Source organism: Microtus oregoni, unplaced genomic scaffold (genome assembly GCF_018167655.1).
Source record: "Microtus oregoni isolate MIOR12 unplaced genomic scaffold, Mior012 000019F_ref0000042, whole genome shotgun sequence".
NCBI classification, from domain to species: Eukaryota; Metazoa; Chordata; class Mammalia; order Rodentia; family Cricetidae; genus Microtus; species Microtus oregoni.
This window is the reverse complement of record NW_024543078.1, coordinates 33,898,422-33,920,369: the sequence shown is the minus strand read 5'-3', so window position 1 is coordinate 33,920,369 and position 21,948 is coordinate 33,898,422. Positions and strand designations below refer to the sequence as shown.

At 46.8% G+C, this 21,948-nt stretch overlaps 1 long non-coding RNA gene across 1 annotated transcript in view; it reads left to right on the top strand.

Moving 5' to 3' along the window:
- Positions 1 to 21,525, top strand: part of LOC121459917 — a 93,348-nt gene extending 71,823 nt beyond the window's left edge. The window contains exons 3-4 of the long non-coding RNA XR_005975995.1: positions 8,526 to 8,701; positions 20,852 to 21,525. This is a non-coding gene — a long non-coding RNA (uncharacterized LOC121459917). The remainder of the gene's footprint in view (positions 1 to 8,525; positions 8,702 to 20,851) is intronic.
- Positions 21,526 to 21,948: the final 423 nt, after the last annotated feature.

The window sequence follows — 21,948 nt, the reverse complement described above, 5'->3', positions numbered from 1 at the left end:
AGAGAGAAGAGAATAAAAAAAAAAGAGAGAGAGAGGGATATGCCTAGGGCAAGAAGCCAGGTAGATAGTTGCCAGCCAGCCAAATACGAGAAGCAATGAAAGTAAGATATATAGAAAAAGGGTTAAACACACACACACACACACACACACACACACACACACACACACACACAGAGCAAAAGGTAGATAAAGAGAAACAGATTAATTTAAATTAAAAAAGCTAGCAAGAAATGAGCCCGGGCTAGGCCGAGCATTCATAACTAATGAGTCTCTGTGTCATGATTTGGGAGCTGGTTGGTGGCTCAAAAAGAAAAAGCCTGGCACAGTTGACCTTGCTAGATTTTGGATTTGCTTTGGTGTTATTGTTCTCTTCCTATGGCCCACTTCTTCCACTTTGGAATAGGGATGTTTGGTCTATGTCATTATATGTTGTAAACAGGTAGCTTATTTATGATTTTATGGAAGCTTAGATTAAGAGACTTTGTACTCTTTTTTTCAGTTTTTTAAAATTTATTTTTATTGAGCTCTACATTTTTCTCTGCTCCCCTCCCTGCTTCGCCCTTCCCCTTCAACCCTCTCCCATGTTCCCCGTGCTCCCAATTTACTCAGGAGACCTTGTCTTTTTCTATTTCCCATGTAGATTAGATCCATGTATGTCTTTTTTAGGGTCCTCATTGTTATCTATGTTCTCTGGGATTGTGATTTGTAGGCTGGTTTTCTTTGCTTTATGTTTAAAAACCACTTATGATTGAGTACATATGATATTTGTCTTTCTGGGTATGGGTTACCTCACTCAAAATGATTTTTTCTAGCTTCATGCATTTGCCTGCAAATTTCAAGATGTCACTATTTTTTTTCTGCTGTGTAGTACTCCATTGTGTAAATGTACCACCCATTCTTCAGTCGAGGGACATTTAGGTTGTTTCCAGGTTCTGGCTATGACAAATACTGTTGCTATGAACGTAGTTGAGCACATGTCCTTGTGGTATGATTGAGCATCCTTTGGGTATATACCCAAAAGTGCTATTGCTGGGTCTTGAGGAAGGTTATTTTCTAATTTTCTGAGAAATCACCATACTGATATCCAAAGTAGCTGTATCAGCTTGCACTCCCACTAGCAATGCAGGAGTGTTCCCTTTTCCCCACAACCTCTCCAGCATAAGTTGTCATCAGTGTTTTTGATCTTGGTTATTCTTACAGGTGTAAGATGGACTCTCAGAGTTGTTTTGATTTGCATTTCTCTGATGACTAAGGATGTTGAGCATTTTCTTAAGTGCCTTTCAGCCATTTTAGATTCCTCTGTTGAGAGTTTTCTGTTTAGGTCTGTATTCTATTTTTTTTTTTTGGATTATTTGTTCTTTTGATGACCAATTTCTTGAGTTCTTTGTGTATTTTGGAGATCAGACCTCTCTCTGATGTGGGGTTGGTGAAGATCTTTTCCCATTCTGTAGGCTGCCATTTTGTCTTGTTGACCATGTCCTTTGCTTTACAGAAGCTTTTCAGTTTAAGGAGGTCTTGTTTATTAATTGTTTCTCTCAGTGTCTGTGCTACTGGGGTTATGTTTAAGAAGTGGTCTCCTGTGCCAATGCGTTCAAGTGTACCTCCCACTTTCTCTTCTCTGAGGTTCAGTGTGGCTGGCTTTATGATGAGGTCCTTGATCCATTTGAACTTGAGTTTTGTGCGTGGTGATAGATATGGATCTATTTGCATTCTTATACATGTTGATATCCAGTTATGCCAGCATCATTTGTTGAATATGCTTTCTTTTTTTTTTATTTGATATTTTTTGCTTCTTTGTTAAAAATCAGGTGTTTGTAGATGTGTGGATTAATATCTGGGTCTTCAATTCAGTTCCATCGGTCCTCTTGAGACTTTGTACTCTTTAAATGTTGGGATCGTTAAAGACTATGGAGACTTTAAAGTTGGGACAATGCATTTTATAGAACAGCACAGTCATGAACCTGTGGGACAAGGGGTGGAAGGTTATGGCTTAAAGTGATGCCTTTGGCTGTCAAAGTTAGATTTCAATTGCTATTATAAAACATGATGACCAAAATCAGCTCGGAAAGTAAAGGGTTCATTTGACTTACACACCCCAATCATAGTCCATCACTGATCAAAACCAGGGCAGGAACTCAAAGTAGGAACCTGAAGACCAGAACTGAGACAGGTACTATGGAGGAATATTGTTTACTGGCTTCCTCATGGCTCGCTTGGTTTGCTTTCTTGTATAACACACAACCACCTGCCCAGCGGTGTCACTGCTCACAGTGGCCTAGACCCTCCCACACCAATCATTAACCTAGAAAATGTCCCCACAAACTTGTCTACAGACTAATCTGACAGAGGTATTTTATAAGTTAAGGTTCTCTCTTTCTAGATTATTCTAGCTTGTGTTAAGTTGACAAAACACAACCCCCAATCCCCCAAAGCTAACCAATACAAAGCGATAGCATTGTTACCCAGACTGTATAATGGAGAAAGGGGCATACATTGCTCCCTCCTGACCGTGGATGCAACGTGACCAGCTGCCTCAAGTTTTTGTTGCTTTGACTTCCCCACCATGGTGGACTGACTGTACCTCAAACTGTGAGCTACAACAAGCCCTTCTCCCATAAATTACCTTTGTCAGAGTGTTTAAGACGCTAAGACCCAGACTATGTGAGCATTCTTGATGCGTGGGGGACTGGGAAGATACACATGTCCTGGGAAGATGAAGACCAAACCTGTTAGGCTGAGGAGCAGGGAAAGCAGGGTGCTATGGAGGATACTTATGCTTAGATGAGAGGAAGGACCAGCTCATATGAATAATCTGCAGCCTCAGCAGAGGAGAAATGTGATGCTGTGGATACAGGTGACTACGTGGCCCTGGAGCCCCACTTTGGTGAACACACCCCAAAGTGGAATTACTGGACTACATGGTAAACATAGATCTATATTTCGAGCAATATGTCTATATTTACATCTACACCATCTATATGTATATGTGTTTTGTGGAACAGCCACACTGTTTTCCATAGTGGTAGCACCCTTTTATGCGCTCACTGGCAGGGTAGAAGGGTTAAAATTTCCCTGAATCCTCATAATCCCTTGCATCTAATTGTGGGCAGCAGCCATTCTAATGGACATGAAGAGGTGTCTCTCTGTGCTTCTGATTGGGGTTTTCCTAATTATTAAGTTCATGTGTGTGGTGTCTTCTTGTGTGCTCATGGCAGGAAAATGGTACATTTTTTTGCAGGAACTTTCTAGAAAGGTTCTTTGGGAGTTGTCGACATTAAACTGACATTAAAGGAGACAAGAGACTAATTACCAGTATCAAGACAGAAGTTGTGATTCTAGCCACTGGAAGGTTAGTGAGGAAAACCTGCAGGTTCTTGTATACATGGCTCTGACCACTTTCACAGAGCTGATTCCTTGGTAGGCAGACTACTCAGTCCCCACCCACAGGAAGAAGCTAATTTGAATAGACCATTAATATTCAGGAAATTGAACTTGTAATTAAACTTAAAAGCTCTCCCTTAGAAATCTCCAGACCCAGATGGCTTCAGGGAGAATTCTATCAGTAATTTAAAGAACTAATACTACTTTTAGATTTAGAGAATCAACAGCACTTTTAGTCTCTTCTAGACATTTGAGGGGTAGCACCCTGTGCCCCAACTTGACATTACACAATATAATAAAAAGAAACTAAAGAGCCATCTCCTTTGCTACTGTAGTCATAAAGCTTCTTAATGACAAATTGGCAAATGGAACTCTGGGTGTGTGGGAAGAATCATACATCAGCAGTCATGAGGATTATTGCTGGGATTCAAGGCTAATCCAGTACTTGAAAATTAATCCACATAATCCGCCACATTAGCGGGACAAAGAAGAAAGCATCAGCTATTAATAATTATTGGCACATAAACTGTGCATGGTGGTTTGAACGAGAATGGCCCCCAGAGGCTCACGTGTGTGCTCGGTACCCAGTTGGTGGAACTGTTTGGGAAGGACCTTGTCGGAGGAGGTCTCCACTATTCCCAGCTTCTCTCACTGCCTCCCACTCGCAGATCAGGATATGATGTCTCCGCGGTTGCTGACACTGTGCCTTTGCTGAATCATCATGGACTCTAGCCCTCCGAAACCATAAGCCTCGCCAAGCGCGTTCTCTTCTGTGTAAGTTCTCTCGGTCATGGTGTTTCGTCACAGCAATGGACAAGTAACTGAGACAGTATGTTTGAGAAGGTTCCACATCCTTGATGACAAAAGCCCAGTGAAGCCAGGAGTGGAGGTTAGCTTCCTCTGCTTGTTACGTAGCACCTGTAACATAAAGCAGAATCAAGACACACACACGGCAAAGGTCACACTGACAGGTGTTTATAAAAAGGGACAAATGAATAGGGCCTAGGAACGGAGGTCAAACCTAAAGTTCACAGCATAGGATGAAAACGAGGCCACCAGGAAGCTGGGTCCCCGGGTGAGGAGCAGGGGTTTCTGGGACGGGCACCTACTCCTCATGGGAGAGCAGGAACTCATTGGAACATAGTCTTGGCAGCTGCAGAGGGAAGCGGCTCAGCTGGCCATGGCCTGGTGCATTGCTCTAGACTGCCATGTGCCTTGGAGTTCACATAGTGACACAGAGTGTGTCTGATGAGTGTTGCGTGGCAGGGGTCTGACATTTGTTTTCTCTGGGTTGATGCATTTCCAGGTCTGTTTTCTTTTTTGTCTTTGTTGACATCTGTTTTCTCTCTGTGAACAATATCACAAAACTAATAACTGTTGAAGTCATGACTCTCTATGGCTACAAAGGGTCAATGGTCGATTGATATTCATCCCAGAAATGTGTGAAGCTCTTGATGTGTTTTCACAACACACACAGCAAGCTCTGTGCACACCCAGGAATCCATCGTCCTGGAGATTTTTAGAACTGCCAATCATAATAAGTGACCCACACGAGTGGGGAGCCCTGGCTTGCCAGTCACCTCCTGATGTGTATTTCCATTTTAGAGATCAGGAGAGCTATAACAGCTTGTCCCACCAGGGGACCATTGAGCATCTTGGTCAGAGCGCTTCCTAGGTCAGGCTGCTAAGACGTCCTCTCCTATCTTACTCATCAGACGTGGCTGTCAGTGGTTTGCCTCAGCAGGGACACTGCTTGACAAGTTCCTTGTTTCTAAGCATCTGTCCCTGTGTCTGAAGACATCTGAGGACAATGAAAGATGGTAGCATGTCAGTGGTGTTCCCAGGGCTCAGTGTGCACTGGGTACATAGACAAAAGTCTCCTTTCACCTTGACTGCTATAAGGAGAAACAGAACCAATTCAAGCAGAATAGAATGGACCAAAGACAGAACTTTTTACTTTTTTGAGCTTATAGATTGATTGAATTTTGAGACAGGGTCTCACTATGTAGTCCAGACTGGCCTTGAATTCAGAGATTCTACTGTGTCTGCCTCCAATGCTGATATTAAGAGTATACACCACTATATTTGGCCTATTAATTAATTCTTTTATGTGTATGGATGTTTTACCTGCATGTATATCTGTGCACGTACACCACAGGCACACAGTGCCTGCATAGATCAACAGAGGGCCTCAGATCCCCAGGAACTGGACTTTCTGACAGCTGTTTACTGCTGTATGTGTGTCAGGGACTGAGCCTGGGTCCTCTGAAAGAGCAACAAGTGCTCTTAACTCTTCAGTCATCTCTTCAGCCTGCAAAGACATGGTTTCTAAAGCTCTACCGTTAATGCTTTAGAAATTTTCTCAAATATTCACTACCAGCTGGGGCCAAGTATTTAAACAAATGGACCTGCAGGGAACATTTTATGTTCCAACCACAATAAGATTCATAGATGTTTTCAAAGACCTGGATCTAAAGAGCTGAAGGATTTTGCAGTGATCTGTGGTGACTATGGAGAGCCGTACTGGTCAAAATACAGATAATAAGTGACGATAGGGTGACTTCTATAACACCCACTCAGGGCTTATAGGACATCGTGGAAAAAGGGTGTGGAGAGAGCGTGAGAGCCAGGGACAGAGAGTGGGAGGCCGAGTTACTGGGATGACATGGCTGCTTCACCGTAGATTTCACAGCAGCTGAGACCACAGCACCAGCCCTACACAAGACTGGGCCTGCTGTGGATAGGAGACACTCGTGGCTTCCAGCCCTCTCTGAGGATTTGTATGTGGATGACGGGTGGTGGAGAGGCAGTTCCTTCAGTGGTCTAGCCACCGGTAGGGTGAACACACATCTCTACCCAGGCTTCTGTAAAAACAAAACCTTTAAAATGTAAAACTGTGTTTTGTTTTGTGTGTAGTCATACTGTTTCCATACTGCATAGCACTGAGGTAAAATGATTTGATATATAGTCTACAGAGAAGAATGAACGGGAAGAATTTCAGGCTAAAAAAACTTCTCTCCCCCAAACAGATTAAAAAAACCAACCCAAACCCCTTTGTTTTGAAGTGTGCCAGCGCAGCAAATGCACTCACTGACGAGTCATGTCTGAGTCCTCGCGCGCTCATGGCCAAGGGAATTAAAAAGCAGGCCTGACTCCTGCATTCACTGTCTCAAAGGAATAACATACTGTGGGTTCTTTTGGAATGCAAAATGGTTCTTGTTACTCCAATACCTGGAAAGTTGAATTCTCATATCCACTAGGAAAAAAAGAAAAAAAAAAACCATGGCAGAGTTGAAATTAGAAAAAAAATAGCTTTATATCCTTTTCCATGACTCATGTCCCTTTGCATACATCCTGTCCTTTCTTATTGGACACTTATTTGAAAGCACATACATGTGTGCGTGGGCATGCACACGCATATGTGTGTGTATTCACACACACACACAATGCACTCATACATATGTGGACCAATGGGAAACGGAAGGGATTAATGAGAACTGGAGGAGGAGAAGAGAGGGTGACAGGAGGCAAATAGTGTTGAAATAATTAAGTATATATATGAAAATGTCACAATGAAATCCATTATTATATATAATTAATATGTCACTAAACATTAAAATAAAAAAATAAAGGAAAATATGACAATTATGTCTCATTGGATAATGAATAGTAATAAGAATGAGCCGGATGGTGGTGGTGGTGCACACCTTTAATCCCAGCACTCGGGAGGCAGAGGCAGGCAGATCTCTGTGAGTTCAAGGCCAGCCTGGTCTTAAAGAGCTAGTTCCAGGGCTGGAGAGATGGCACAGTGGTTAAGAGCATTGCATGCTCTTCCAAAGGTCCTGAGTTCAATTCCTGGCAACCACATGGTGGCTCACAACCATCTATAATGAGGTCTGGTGTCTTCTTCTGGCCTGTAAGCATACACACAGACAGAATATTGTATACATAATAAATAAATAAATAAATAAATAAATAGCTAATTCTAGGACAGGCTCCAAAGCTACAGAGAGAGAGAGAGAGAGAGAGAGAGAGAGAGAGAGAGAGAGAGAAGAGTAATTAACAGCACTAAGTAAAAAACTGAGAATTATGAAGTACAGTGCTCGGAATGGGAAATTTAAAAAGGGAGATTCTTATAAACAAATTGAATCTGGAAGAAGAGAGAATCACTAGCAGAAATTGTTAAGTCTGAAAAGCAAAGAAGAAAAAATGAAGGAGAAAGAACAGGCTCACAGATCTATGTGATGCTACATGTGAGTAAGACGAGGGATCTAGCAGTGGGGGAAAAAAGAAGAGAAGAACTTGTCTGCAGAAATAATAGCGGAAGATGCCATTATTGTGATGAAAAACACTTATCCAAAAAGGTTCAGCAGGGTTGATGAGGCGGCTTAGTGGATAAGGAGGCTCGCCACTGGGACTGACCTAAGTTTGATTCCCAGGACTCATGTGTTGGAAGGAGAGAACTGACTCCCAAAGGTTGTTCTCACTTCCACATACATGTCATGGCACACGAATGCATATATACACACAAGTAAATGAATCCACATAGAAAGGAGCGGGTTTGCATCTAGACCCAGCGGAATCCATCTGAAGAAACGCACAAAGAGAAAATGCTGAGGTCGGCAAGAGAAGAGTGATGAGTGACATTCGGCTTCTTACTATAGAGGCAGGCAGGCCATGGAATGTCACGTTCATTCAGTGTTGACAGGTTGTGAGCTCAGAATTTTACAACCAACCAAAGTATCTGCTTTACTTTCTATTCTGTCCCTGTGGTAAGATGCTCTGCCAAAACCAACAAGGGACAAAGGGTTTACTCTGCTTTATACTTCCAGGGTACAGTCCACCATGGTGTGGAAGCCAAGGAACTTGAAGCTTGAGGCAGGTGGTCACAACACAGCCACAGCCAAGAAGCAGAGAGTGATGACATCCTGGTGCTGCTCAGCTCCCTTTCACCACTGACACAGCACCAGATGCCACTCTGGGAGTCAGGGCCACCACAGTGAGTGGGACTTCTCACCTGAATGAATGACATCAAGACAAGCCTACCCCAGCACGCCTAAGGGTTCATCTTCCAGGTGATTAGGAAACTTCCAATGAACTTGACAACACTAACTAACCATCGCACTTTTCTCTTGAAAATGAAGGAGAAATGAAGACCTTTCCAGATGAAGATGGAGACAGCTTCATTCCCAGAAGAAATGGCCAAAAGGGAAGAACGTGAGATGGTCTCTAGGACCCACACGAGGAAACAAGCAGCAGCCAGCACATGGGCGGCTCTAGAAGATGGCGTGTCTACCACCTGCACTCTGCACTCTGAAAGGTAAGGAGGAGGCTGTCTATGAGCGGAGGTCAGCTGGGCTACTCAGGAGTTTAAGGGCAGCCTCAACTACTCATAACAACACCAACAACAATAAACAGCAGAAACACACATACACATAGATTTAAATTATTTCCCTCTCCTAGTTGGTTTTATTGATTTACTTCTTATTTATTTATTTTTGGTTGGTTTGGTTGTACTGGGAATTGAACCAAGTACCCTACCACTGAGTTATAACTGCCCCCGGTCTTTTTAACCAATTTGAAATGACAGCGCCATGAGACAGTAATTGGAAATGGAGTTAATAGTCTTTACTATTATGGTTTGAATCCAAAATGTTCCCCAGAGGCTGTGTGCTAAAGGCTCAGTTGCCACTAAGTGGTAAAAATCTGAAGGCCTTTCCCTTGAGATCCAAGAATCAGGCAACGCGCCGGCTCTTGCTACTTCTTTTAAAAATTTGCTGGAGGTTCTGAGAAACAGAATAAAAGGGATTGAAATTCAAAGCAAGAGTAGAACTGATATTCCTTACCAGTGGTGTAGAAAATGCTCAAGAACACATATGTACACACACACACACACATACACACACAGACACATAGACATACGCAAACACACAGGCACACACACATACATACACGTGAACAGACAGACACACACTCAAACACATACAGATAGACACAAACACACAGACTCACACATGAACACAAACACAAACATACAGACAGAAACAAGCACACACATACAAGCAAACATACACAGCCCCAGACACACATAGACACGCGCACACACACAGAAATACGCAAATACGAGCATAAACATACAGAGAGAGATGGGCACACACACAAACATTTGCACACAGACACACATATGTGTGGATACTCACAGACACATACACATGCATGTACACACACGGAATAAGTGGGCCTGACAAGGTTGTGGGATGCCGGGCTGTGTTAGTCACTTCTCTTATGTGACGAAGAGCTTACAGAAGCAACCTAAAGGGGAGGAAAAAGGATTGATTTTGGTGCATAATTTTATAACAATGGGGAGGGGTGATGGGGCAGAATTCATATCATGGCACCCAGGAAGCAGAGAAAGGGGCATGCTGGCACTTGGCTGGGTTCCTCCATGCCCCCTTTTATCCCACTGTGCCCCCAACTCATGGGATATTGCCACCCACATTCTGGGTGAGTCTCCCTCTTGGTAGACTCACAATCTCTTACATGACTGAAAATCCAGCCAACCTAATGATCCAGACTGACTACCACAAAGATCAAGCAACTGTATTTCTTCTTATAATGAACAATCTCAGGATGAACTGAAGAGTGCGGTGCCTTCCATAATAGCGTCAAAAAGGACAAAATACTAGAAAAGAAATCCATCCAAAGCGGTGGAGAGCTGCCAGCGGAGGTGAACTTAGACACGCCTGTCGCTGCGCAGCGAGACCCACCGTGAACATGCCGTGCATTTAAATGGAAGAGCTCACCCTAAGAAAATAAAACTTTCAGAAGAAAGCAGGGGTGGGGTGGGGAATCTGGGAGACTTTGTGTTGACAAAAGATTTCTTAGATGACACCAAGCACACAGCCTATAAAAGAGAAACAGCAGGTAATTTGGATTCATCAAAAATTAAAAACCTCTATGTTTTTTTAAAAGCATCGTTAAGGAGAGGAAAAGGCAGTCAATAGATTCGGGAAAAATTGAAAAATAAAAGCCAGGCTATGCAAAAGAAATAGAAGTGAAAGGGATTTGGGGAGATAGGTGGGTCACCATGCTGGTCAATGGGTTGTGGAGAGCAGGAAGGCTGGCAGCGGAGGGTCAGCGACCCATCTCAGCCCTTTCCCACCAGTCTGCTTCAAGGAACAATTTTCCGAGCCTGGGGACTCATCATGTCTGCAGGCTCAAGGTGCTGCCAGGAGGCTGCAGCTGGAATTAAACTCCACAAACGACAAGCATTGCTCCTCTAATGACACATTCAATAACAGTGTGCACCAACGGCCTAATGGCTCCTTGTGCATATTAAATATTCAAGAAGTTATTTATTACTGATCCCGGATCTCTTATCGAGAAGCCAAAGACAAAGCTAAGGACAAAGCACACTCAGTTTTAATTCTTGGATCGTTATGTAAAGAAAAACAAGAATTCCCAAGTCTTAGCCAATGGAACACTGATTTTAAAGGTCAAAGGTGATGTGATGGGGGAGAGGGGACCCCGAGGTCCAGAATTTGATTTCATGACTGGACTTTATTTTCGTCCAGATGTGCTCCTTGCTGAGAGGGAGGAGAGGTGGCGAACACGGACACAGCATATTTTATTTTTTATTCATGTGTTCATTCTTCTCTCTGGCCGTTTTCATTGCTTAGTATATATATAATCAGGCAGAATAATATGTTTAAATGTGACATTTTCAAACCAGCACGTGATGGCCCTTAACCGTATTTGCCGTATTCACCTGCCCTTGCGCTTTCTCATTCCCTCCTCCCTAGCAGGCCTTCTACATCCATGTCTGGTCCCTCACCCGCAGATTCTACACATTCTGGACCTGGCTTAGTTCCTTGACACAGCAAGCTCTGCTTCCATCCATTCTCCGCAAAGCACATGGTTTCCTTTTCCTTTCAGGTTGACTACACCTCGGTGTGTACATGGACTGTATCTTTGCCCATCCGCGCTCTGACGGGTTCCTAGGCTGGATCTACTCCAAGGCTACTGTCAACAGTGCCATAAATAAGCGTAGGTGACCTTGGGTCTGTAGCCAGGAATAGAATAGCTGGGTTATAGAGAAGTTGTGTTTTAATTTTTACAGGTCTCTTCACACGAATTTCCCACGCGTTCCCACGAGCGGTGTTTGTCTATTTCCTTCGCCCGCCTGTCTGACTGTGGAGAGATGCGCTCTTGTACCTTTGATTTGCTCGCTCCTGGTGGAGATCCATTTGGATTCTTTCCATCTCATTTGTTTCCGTGAATGAATTTATTTCCATGATGTCAAAGACATTGCTAAATTTCCAGTCTCCAGGAGGTCTGAGGCACTTCTGTTACGACTTGTCGCGTTTGCCAGTGGATAAAGTGTTCCTCACAAAGGAGGGGATTGCCAAGCCACAGGGCTCGGAGGCCATGTGCGCTAGACCAACTGGTGATGGCTCCACCTTCCGTCAGGTGCTCTGGGGAGTACATGGGAAGCCCTGTAACCAAACGCTGCGCCTTCTCACAGGGCTGCTGTGAACCTAGGGTTAGCGATTCCCAGGTAAAACAGGAGTGAACTCTGAGCTTAGCCAGGAGTGGTCTCCAAGTCCAGATGTGAACCTGGGCCTGGCTCTCGAACGCCTCATCCCTGTCCAGTTGGCAGGGTGGGGCCACTCTGCGAGAGACTGAAAGAACTGTGGGCGGGGTGCTCTGTCTTAGCTCGCACAGGAAGCTCACAGAACGTCACAGTCTGGCACCTACCTTCTTCAAGCATGCGGACTCTGAGAATCTGGGGTCCGGGGCCAGTGCAGGCGGGACTCTGGCGAGGATCTGCTTCCGGGAAGCAGGGGGCGTCTTCTTGCTGGGTCCTCACACAGTGAAAAGGAACTTGGAGTCCTTTGTGTGTCTTTTGATAAGGACACCAGTTATGATGGAGTACCTTCCAAGAGACGCACTCCAAATGGCTGTTACCTTCAGGGAGAGTTTTGGTCAGCACGCGGTTGGATCTAAAACAGCTGCTTTCTGTGTGATACAGAGACATAGAAAGATAGTGTGATGGAGGGAGAGAAGGAGGGGAGGGAGGGGAGGAGGGAGGAAGATATCTTTCTTCAACTCACTGCTAATCACCCTGGCAGGGAAACAGCAGGCTTGGCACTTCCTTGCCTTGGGGGGGGGGGGGGGGAAGCAGTAACTTGTTGACTCTGGATGGGACCATGTGCCCCACCTCTGTGGGTGTGGTGGCCAACGAGCCAGGGGCATTCCGCAGGCCCTGAGACTGCTCTTTGTTCTACCATGGTGTTGAGATGCACTGGGGTTTGGCCCTGGGGGTGGGCAGCAGGTCTCCCGCTCTCTCTACACTCCTGTCACACTCTTCCTCGGCACACTTGGTCTTTGCTACTGTGTGTCCCTCAGTCTTGGTGTCTGTCTCTCGTTCTTTCTCAGTCTCTCTTTGTCTATTTCCCTCCTGACTCTGTCTCCGTCTTGTTCTTGGCCTCATTCTACCTCGGCTCTCTGTTTCTATGCCTTCACTGTCTTCGTTCCGTCTTTCCTATGGTCAGTGGCCACTCTCTCTGCTTTCCCCAGAGATATTCATTCCCTCATCCCAGGTGACTGGAAACTGCAGCCACATCCAAGTGCTTAGTCAGGTGGTGCCAGAAGTTTGTTCTCTGAGATTATCATGGACCAGGGATGGATGATGGTTATTTTGTACTGTGAGCTCTGGTAAGAGGGCTATGCTGGGCTGCCAGGGTAGGTGAGCAGGTGGTCACAGGACAGGGCACTGATGTTGGCATTCAGACACACCTGGCCTGCCCTTGGAGACCTGGCAGAGTGCATCACCCCAATGCGCACGCGTTTGCCCTAACAAAATGCGGAACCCGCCTGTTCAATCTCTTCTTTCTTCTTCCTCTCTCCCATCCACCTCTCTCCGGCTCTCTGCCTCCCTCTGCACCCCACCCTACCCGGCTGGGTCTTCCCACAAGTACACTCTGCTCTCCCCTTCTCTCTCCCTTTGCTTCCCCCACTCCGTAAAACTCTCCAGGCAACCTCTGTCTGCATGGCATGTCTGTCTCTCACCCACTGTGGGGATCCTTGGATCTGCCAGGGTCCCTCTCACACCATCTTACAACAGCTGGTGCCGTCCCGTCTCCCCAGGCCTCTGCTTGTTCTCCTGTCTTAAACTAGGGCAGATTCGCAATTTCACATTCCCTTCCCGCAGCTCTCTTCTGGTCCACGGCTATCAGCCAACATCAGAGCCCTGGCTCCCACCCTGAGTGGCGCTGGGAAGTGCAGACAAGCCAGGACAGCTTGTCAGTGGGTTCAGCCTGTTCCATCTCCCTCCTGTGCTCCCCAGATTGCATTCTGGGTCTGTGCAAAAGAGGAGCTGTTCCCCTGGGGCATCCTCTCAAGGCCTCCAGCCGGTGGTGGGGGCCCACCCACACAGCGCAGGGTTGTCTGCTTGCTGAGTGAGATGTTCATTTTTACCTAAAACATGTTGGCTCAGCAACATCTGGACCAGTGTCTAACTGAACATCTGGGTGCCACAGCTGACCAAAACATGGGCAGCTGACAATTACAGGTGTGGTTTGGGACACTGATGAACATGGAAGTCTTTGTTTAGGAGGCAGGCGGCCACACTTACCTGGGAACCAGTGAGGACAGATGGCACTGCTCCCAACGGAGTCATGAAGCAGCAGCTGGCTTTTGAGGAGGCTCAGGAGTTGCCTCGGGTATGGTGGTCTTCCTGGAGAGCCTCCTGGTCTGCAGAGCTTCAGGGTGAAGACATCAGGCATGGAGATTGGAAAGTGCAATTTTTCAAGTCAATGAGGTCTGCCTTCTTGTTTTTCTTATACCTGGGCCTACGTCCAGGGACTAGTTGTTTTTGGAGTTACAGAGTCAGGAGACAGGTTCAGCTTCCCCTGTAACCAGAGGAACAGGGACTCTGCCCCTTCTTGGACTATTCAGGACAGACCTCTACCTCCCCCTTGCATGCTGGTTGTCTCTCTGGTCAGGCCCACCAGCCCCTCTGCTCAGGTCAGGTTGTCCTTGCTTTCCCCTCTGTCCCTTTCCAGTCATCTGCCATGAATATGTGTGCCCTACCTGGTTGAAGCTGCCTGTGGAGGGTGTGTCTGGTGGGAAGGACAAATTGTAATTGTAGGACACACACACATACACACACACACAGACACAGAGAGACACAGATATACTATACACACTAGACTCCCCCTCCCTGATGCAAACACACATAGCTCATGAACACAACACACACACACACACACACACACACAGACACAGATACATTGTACACACTAGACTCCCCCTCCCTGATGCAAACACGCATAGCTCATGAACATGACACACACACACACACACACAGAGACACACACATAGACACAGATATACTGTTCACACTAGCTCCCCCTCCTTGATGCAAACACACATAGCTCATGAACCCAACACACACACACACTACATCACTACATATGCACTAAGACATAGATGATACACATACACACATACGCACACTTGGCATACACATGTCATACACATGACATACACTCATGCACACTACATATACAACATACAGATACATGCACAGTCTGCCCACTTGTCTTTTGTGTTTCCACTTGGTTCTAGCTCAAGAGGTGGTCAGTGAAGGTGTGCCTATTGCCCTCGGGGCAGCTACAGCACAGCAGTCGCCCCTGTGACTCTGTCAGAATTGCAATGGTTCTCTGTGCTTCCGCAGCTGTAGCACCAGAGCTTCCAAGTCCTGGCTTGCCCGGCGTCACACTGGCCCTTCTGGCACTTATTGTATTAAAAGCAAAGCACACAGCTGGGCGGTGGTGGTGCACGCCTTTAATCCCAACTCTTAGGAGGCAGAGGCAGGTGGATCTCTGTGAGTTCGAGGCCAGCCTGGTCTACAGGAGCTAGTTTCAGGACAAGCTCCAAAGTTATAGAGAAACCCTGTCTCGAGAAACAAAAAACCAAACCAAACCAAACCAAAAAACAACAATAACAAAAAACCCAAAACAAGAACAACAACAGCAACAAAACCAAAGCACACATATCACAATACCTCCCTCTGAGGGTATAAGGACTTTATTTTAGCACAAAGGAACTTAATTTTCTTAGTCACACCTTGCATGTCCCAGGATAAGGATCCAAATACAAATGTACAGCCAATAACAGACACAGTGGCACCCAATTCCCAGAGTACCAGGGGGAATCCTTAGTGTTCATCCAACTGAGACAAGACAAGGCGGGTAGCAGCTGCCTCCGGCAGGATGCTCAGTTAGTCTCAGAGTGACAGAGTGTCCTGGAAAGTAATACAAACCCATATGATTCAAAGTGTTTGTTTTGGGGCTCAGCATTCCTTAAAATGATAAGGAGTCAATGAGATTTTATTTGTACATTTATATTTAGGGTAAGAAGTGGAAAACAAATTTTAAAAAATTTTTCTTTTTCAAGACAAGGTGTTGGAATGTATCACAGGCTGGCCCCGGATTCACAGCAATGCTCCTGCCTCAGTGTTTCCTGGGATTATAGACATGCTCCTGTTTAAATCGAGGAGTTTTAAAGACAGGAAAGAGGGCAGCCCTTCTGTCCCTCAGATGGCAACACCACAGAGCTTCACCATGGAGAAGGTGGAGACACAGACAAGGGACTCCTCAGGACAGTGACAAGAATGTCTCTACTGTCCCCTGTCTTCTGAAAGTTAGGGGCACCACAAGAGTTTCTGGGGATCCCAGGATCAAAGAAAGGATCCTGATATAGTACCTGAACAATGCATAAGGACTACGTAGGTGGGGACATCACAGACCGGGAGCAGAGGTAGCATTGAGGGTGAAGTCTCAGGTAGAGAAATAAGCTGTGTTTGGAGTCCACACTGGAGGAGTGGAGGAGGAAGGGGAAGAGATCCAAAGCCAGGGACAGGAGAGCTGCTGGTGGGGCATGCTGGGAATCTGCTGGGAGTGCCTGGGAGCTGCTGTAGGGTATGGGGAGCTGCTGGGAGTACTGGGGAGCTGCTGGGGGTACTGGGGAGCTGCTGGGGTATTGGGGAGCTGTTGGGGTGATGGGGAGCTGCTGTAAGTTACTGGGGAGCTGCTGGGGGTGCTGGGAAAGTGCTGGGGTGCTGGGGAGCTGCTGGGGGTGCTGGGGAAGTGCTGGGGTGCTGGGGAGCTGCTGGGGGTGCTAGGGAAGTGCTGGGGTGCTGGGGAGCTGCTGGGGCCGGGGTTCTGGATGCAGCTATGCCAGTGTATTCCCTGACCTCTGCAGAGGTCAGCTGTAGATATACCCCGTAAGAACTCTGCTTGGCTGGTGAGCTTGGACACTGCTCCCCTCTAAGGAGCCCCTCTAGGGGTGCGTGTGCACTGGACTCTGGCTTCCAGGAAGCAAGACCAACATTCTCCCACGGGGAAAAGACACATCATCCTTGCACCAGGAATACAGAGCATCACCTGTTCCTATATCTGTCTATGAATGGTTTCAGCTCTCCCTCAGGATAACAACCATATGTGTGGTCTGTGATCTGCTCATCTCCCAGAAACGCCCAACAGAAAAAAACCTGCACATGTGGGAAGGGCTAGAGAAGGCACCAGACCTCCTTCCTCCTTCCCCATCCTTCCCTCTGCTGACAGGGTTGAATTGCCAGCTCCTCCCCACCACCAATGGCTTGCTTTGGGTTATGGTGGCCTTGCTTTCTCCCTTACAAAGGGACAAATGAAAGACACTGCACAGGTCCAGATGTCCATGGATGCGTCTGGTGGACACACGTCCTGACGTTTCCTAGAAGATTCCAGTAAATAAGAGCAGTGGAGACTATTAGGTGGCTGATTCTTTGGAGCAAACCGTTATCCTGCTCGGAACCCTGTTGAGAAGTGAGATCCACCCTCAAGGGTGTGGGAAAACGTTGACTTCTTCCTATGAACCCCATGCATTGTTCTGCTCCAGCAGATTCTTCCTTCACTCCTGTTCCTCCCAGGTGGGGGCTCCTTCCTGGCTCCAATAGGAGGAGGACCCAGCAGGTGTCTAAAAGTGGAGGGGAAGGAGGCCTAGGCCACAGGGAAAGGCCTCAGTTTAGGAATGAGGTCCTGACACTGGGCAGCGAGGGTTTGTCTATCAGGGTAAGAGCGTGGCACATCTAAAGATACCCTGAGTCTGAGTTTGTTTTTCATTTATCCATTCAACAAACGGGCCGGTATTTGGGCTCCAGGGGCTGTGCAGGATGCAGGGAGTGGAGGGACACCCGTGTGAGTGTCCAGCGCAAGGCTGCCTAGTATGTGTCCTCACAAGCATCCTGCCGCAGCATCCATGTATCTGTGCTCAGTATCCAGGCCTGGACTGAGCATCTAGGTTCAGCATCTCCGACTGAGCATCCCTATGTGGGATAAAGAGCCCTCCAGATCTAGAAACCCCAACTGAGCACCATGTCTATTGATTGTGTGGACCAACGGAACCGCGGCAAGACCCGGCCTTCTGGCCTAGCCTCTGCCGCCCCCTGCCGGCGATGGGCCACATTGCAGGCTCTCAGCTCTCCTCAAGGGAGCTGAGGGCGTCGAGCGCCCTGAAACTCAAAGGGCTTTGTTACAGTTTCGTTCTGTTGCTAAGATAAAGAACCTTGACCAAAGCAACTTGGGGAGGAAAGGCTTTATTTGGCTTACGTTTCCGGGTCACAGTCCAACACTTAAGTCAGGGCAGGACCTAAAGCAGAGACCATCGCGGACCGCGGCTCACTGTCTTCCTCTCTGACTCATGCTCTGCGGGCCATTGTTTATACTGTGTAGGACTGCTTGCTTAGGGATGGTGCCACCTACAGTGGTCTATGCCTTCCCACATCAGCCATCAATTCTTCAACTGAGGTTCTCTACTCCCATGGAAACTCTAGACAGGGATCATGAACTTGTCTGTCCCTGTGAATTCAGCCTTGACCCTCTTATTGGCGTTGCTCTGAACTCTTTAGGCCACTACACGCACAAAACCTGGAACTGAGGTAAGCATGTTTGGAGGAGGGTGGGGTCTGGTGATTCTAGCATCTTCTCTCCTAATGGTGTGTTTTGTTTGTTAATTTGGGTACTGGACCTTCCAGAGAGTCTCTGGAATCCCCACCCCTTTTTTTGTTTTCTCGAGTCAGGGTTTCTTTGTAGCTTTGGAGCCTGTCCTGGAGCTAGCTCTTGTAGACCAGGCTGGTCTTGAACTCACAGAGATCCGTCTGCCTCTGCCTCCCGAGTGCTGGGATTAAAGGCATGCGCCACCGCCCGGCCATCTATGAAACCCTTAATCAGCCTTTGTTTTGTTCTGCATCCCTCCCCACCTCCCCAGAAGTGACTAGGTGAGGCCTAAGTGCATTAACTCTGACAAAAATTCAGATGCTCTAGAAGGCAAGACATGCAGTGATTACCCGTGGAAAGACGTGTTCCTCAGAGCAGAAGAAGCAGGAAGAAATGGCTGGTGAATGCTTCCTCCTCCGGGGAACGTGGCCTTCGTGTTTCAGGCAGAGTGGAGGGGTGGACCCCTTGAGAACTGGACTCTAGGTCCAGGCCTTCAGAGGAGCTGCGCTCTGAGGCCAGGGGACGCCCTTTTGTTCTGGTGAGCCATGAGAAGTGAACAGTGGCATTGAGGAGAGAGAGCAGGTGAAATGGGCCAACACAGGCCTCATGCAGGCATTCTGGGGGCGGGGTAAGGGCAAGAAGGAGGTCTGTTTTGGGGGCTGTCAGTGCCTCAGGACTATCACGATGGGCACCTGGCGCTGGTCCCAGTTCAGGGAATGAGGAGGAAGGCACCTCCGGTTAACATCTGCATTGCCGGGGACTTTTGGACCCTGTGCTCACAGTAGCAGGATGCATCTGTGATTAACTGACCCTTCCCCGAATACAGAGGACAACTGAGGCACGCAGAGGGAGGGGCCAAGGAGGGGTCAATGGGAAGGAGTGGCCACTGTTTTATTTATTTATTTTGTTTGTTTGTTTATTTTTTTAGTTGTTGAAAAAAAAATTTCCTCCCCCTCCTCCCATACATTGCCCCTCCTGCCACTTCCCTCTCCCTCTCCCCCTCTCCCCCACACTGTTGGGTGAGTAATGGAGAAGGGCACAAAGGACAGTGCCAGAGCCCATGAAACAGGAGGGTGGAGTTAAGAGACAGTCAGCCAGACCTGTGCAGCTCAGGACTTCTGTGCAAGGCAGGGCCAAGAATTCAAGGCCAGAGCAGAGCCACGACCTTGACTGTGAGCACTGAGTTGCTTTTGTTCTAATTTGCGTATTTGTACACCTAGCCTACATAGATATAGTGTCCACTGAAGATGTAGGTGGTCGTGTAGCCCATCCTCCTCTCTCTTTTTCCCTTTTGATCCCAGGATAACTTACGGCCGCCACAGAGATCTTGGATGCCCTTTTCGATTTTTCTACTTGCTATTTAGTAGAATCTGGCTTCCCCAAGCCCAGTCCGTGGAAGAAATCCTTGTCCACCCTGGGTTCACTACCATCTCATTCTTTAATAGCTCCACGGCGCTGGCCGACCACGCCTCTTCCTGCTGCACGGGGTTCATTTTGCTCCCAGTGCTTCACTAACGAACAATGTGCCTTTATCTGCTGTTACTGTGACATCTTCGTGACAGTTCCCAAGATATATGTTCAGATGTGGGTGCATTAACATTTAAAATGCATAGCTGTCATGCTTTCTGAAAGGGATCTCTGTTGCCCACGTTCCCACCGGCAGCAAGTGACATCGCCACTTTCCTTGGCTTGTCAGTCAGCAGAGGTTGACGGGGTTTTAGCTGGAGTCTTAGAAGCGCTTGCCTTCTTTCTTAATTTGTTGATTTCCTTCCTTTGCTAAACTGGAGTGGCTATTGCAGGGTTGTCGGCTGTTCAGAATTGCTTTTCTGTAAGCTTTTTCTTCCCCTTTCTTCAGTTTTGCTTTTTTCCCTAACAATTTGACAGAGGCTTTAATGTGCTGGCATTAACTCTTCGACACATCACCACAGACACTTGTTTCAGATTTATCATTTGTTAAGATATCTTCAGTCAAGTGAAAATTCACTACTGTGTTTTCTTTTGTTTTTGTTTTTCCAAGACAGGGTTTCTCTGCAGCCTTGGAGCCTGTCCTGGAACTAGCTCTTGTAGACCAGGCTGGCCTCGAACTCACAGAGACCTGCCTGCTTCTGCCTCCTGAGTGCTGGGATTAAAGGTGTGCGCCACCACTGCCCTGCTCCACTACTATATTTTTAACATGCTATTTAGGAATTAGTGATTCTAGACCCGCAGCGTCCTTGCTTGCTCTCTGTTGTTGTAATGTGGGAAATCAACCTGGGAAGGAAAGGGTTTATTTGGTTTCTGTGTTCTGGTCACTCTCTACCATTGGCAAAGCCAAGGTGGGAACTCAAGCAGGAACCTGGAGGCAGGAACTGCAGCAGAGGCCATGGAGGAGCGCTGCTTTCTGGTTTTCTACCCATAACTTGCTCTGCTTTCTTTCTTATACCATCCAGGACCAGCTGCTCGGGGGAGGAGGATGACATCACCCACAGTGGGCTGAGCCCTCCCACATCAATCATTACTCAAGAAAATGCCACTTACTACAGACAGTCTGATGGAGGTGGTCCTCAGCTAAGTGTCCCTCTTCCCAATGACTCTAGCTTTTGTAGGGTTGTCAGAAACGAACCAGCAAACACAGGCGTAATGTTTGTTGTCAACTTGACTACATCTGGAATTAACTAAAAACACTAAAATGGAGGGCATGCCTGTGAGAAATTTTTGCTTAATTTGAAGTGGGGAGTTCTACTTCTAATCTGGATCTGTGAGGTAGGAAGACATGCTTTTAATCCATATCTCTTGAGCTGGGAAGACCCACTTCTAATCTGGGCCAGGTCTTCTTCTGGCAGCTCATGTAAGGGCATGGGAGAAGGAAGCTTTGCTCTTGGCCTGCTCGCCCTCGCTCTCACAGGCAAGTCCATCCTTCACCGCCATTAGAGCCGATTTCTTCAGAATTCCAGGGTACACTGAAGACCAGCTGAGACATCCAGCTCTGTGGGCCGAGCGACTGATGGGATCTTAGACTTTATGTTCATAACTGGCCATTGTTGGATTAGCTAGACCACAGCCTGTAAGTCATTCTAATAAATCCCTATCTATCATCCATCCATCTATCCATCTATTATCTATCTATCTATCTATCTATCTATCTATCTATCTATCTATCTATCTATCTATCTTCATATTTATCCATCCATCCATTTTATAAGTTGTGATACTCTAGAGTACCCTGACTAATACAATGGGAAATTGGAAGATTAAATAAAAGATTCCTGAATACCATTTATCCACTTGCCACATGGGTAACACAGAGTCCCCAGAGTTCCATCTATCGGAACTGAGAGTAGTCTGAAGTCATAGCCAGAAGACTGATGTGTTAATCAGACTGCTTATTAGAACTGACTGAGACTTTGTGGCTTTTAAGCCACAGTGTGTGTGTGTGTGTGTGTGTGTGTGTGTGTGTGTGGTGTAGTTCTAAGTGGAATGATACATTTATGATACATTTCTCCTTTTGACAAGGACAACAATCATATTGTTTGAGAGGCCTCTCTCC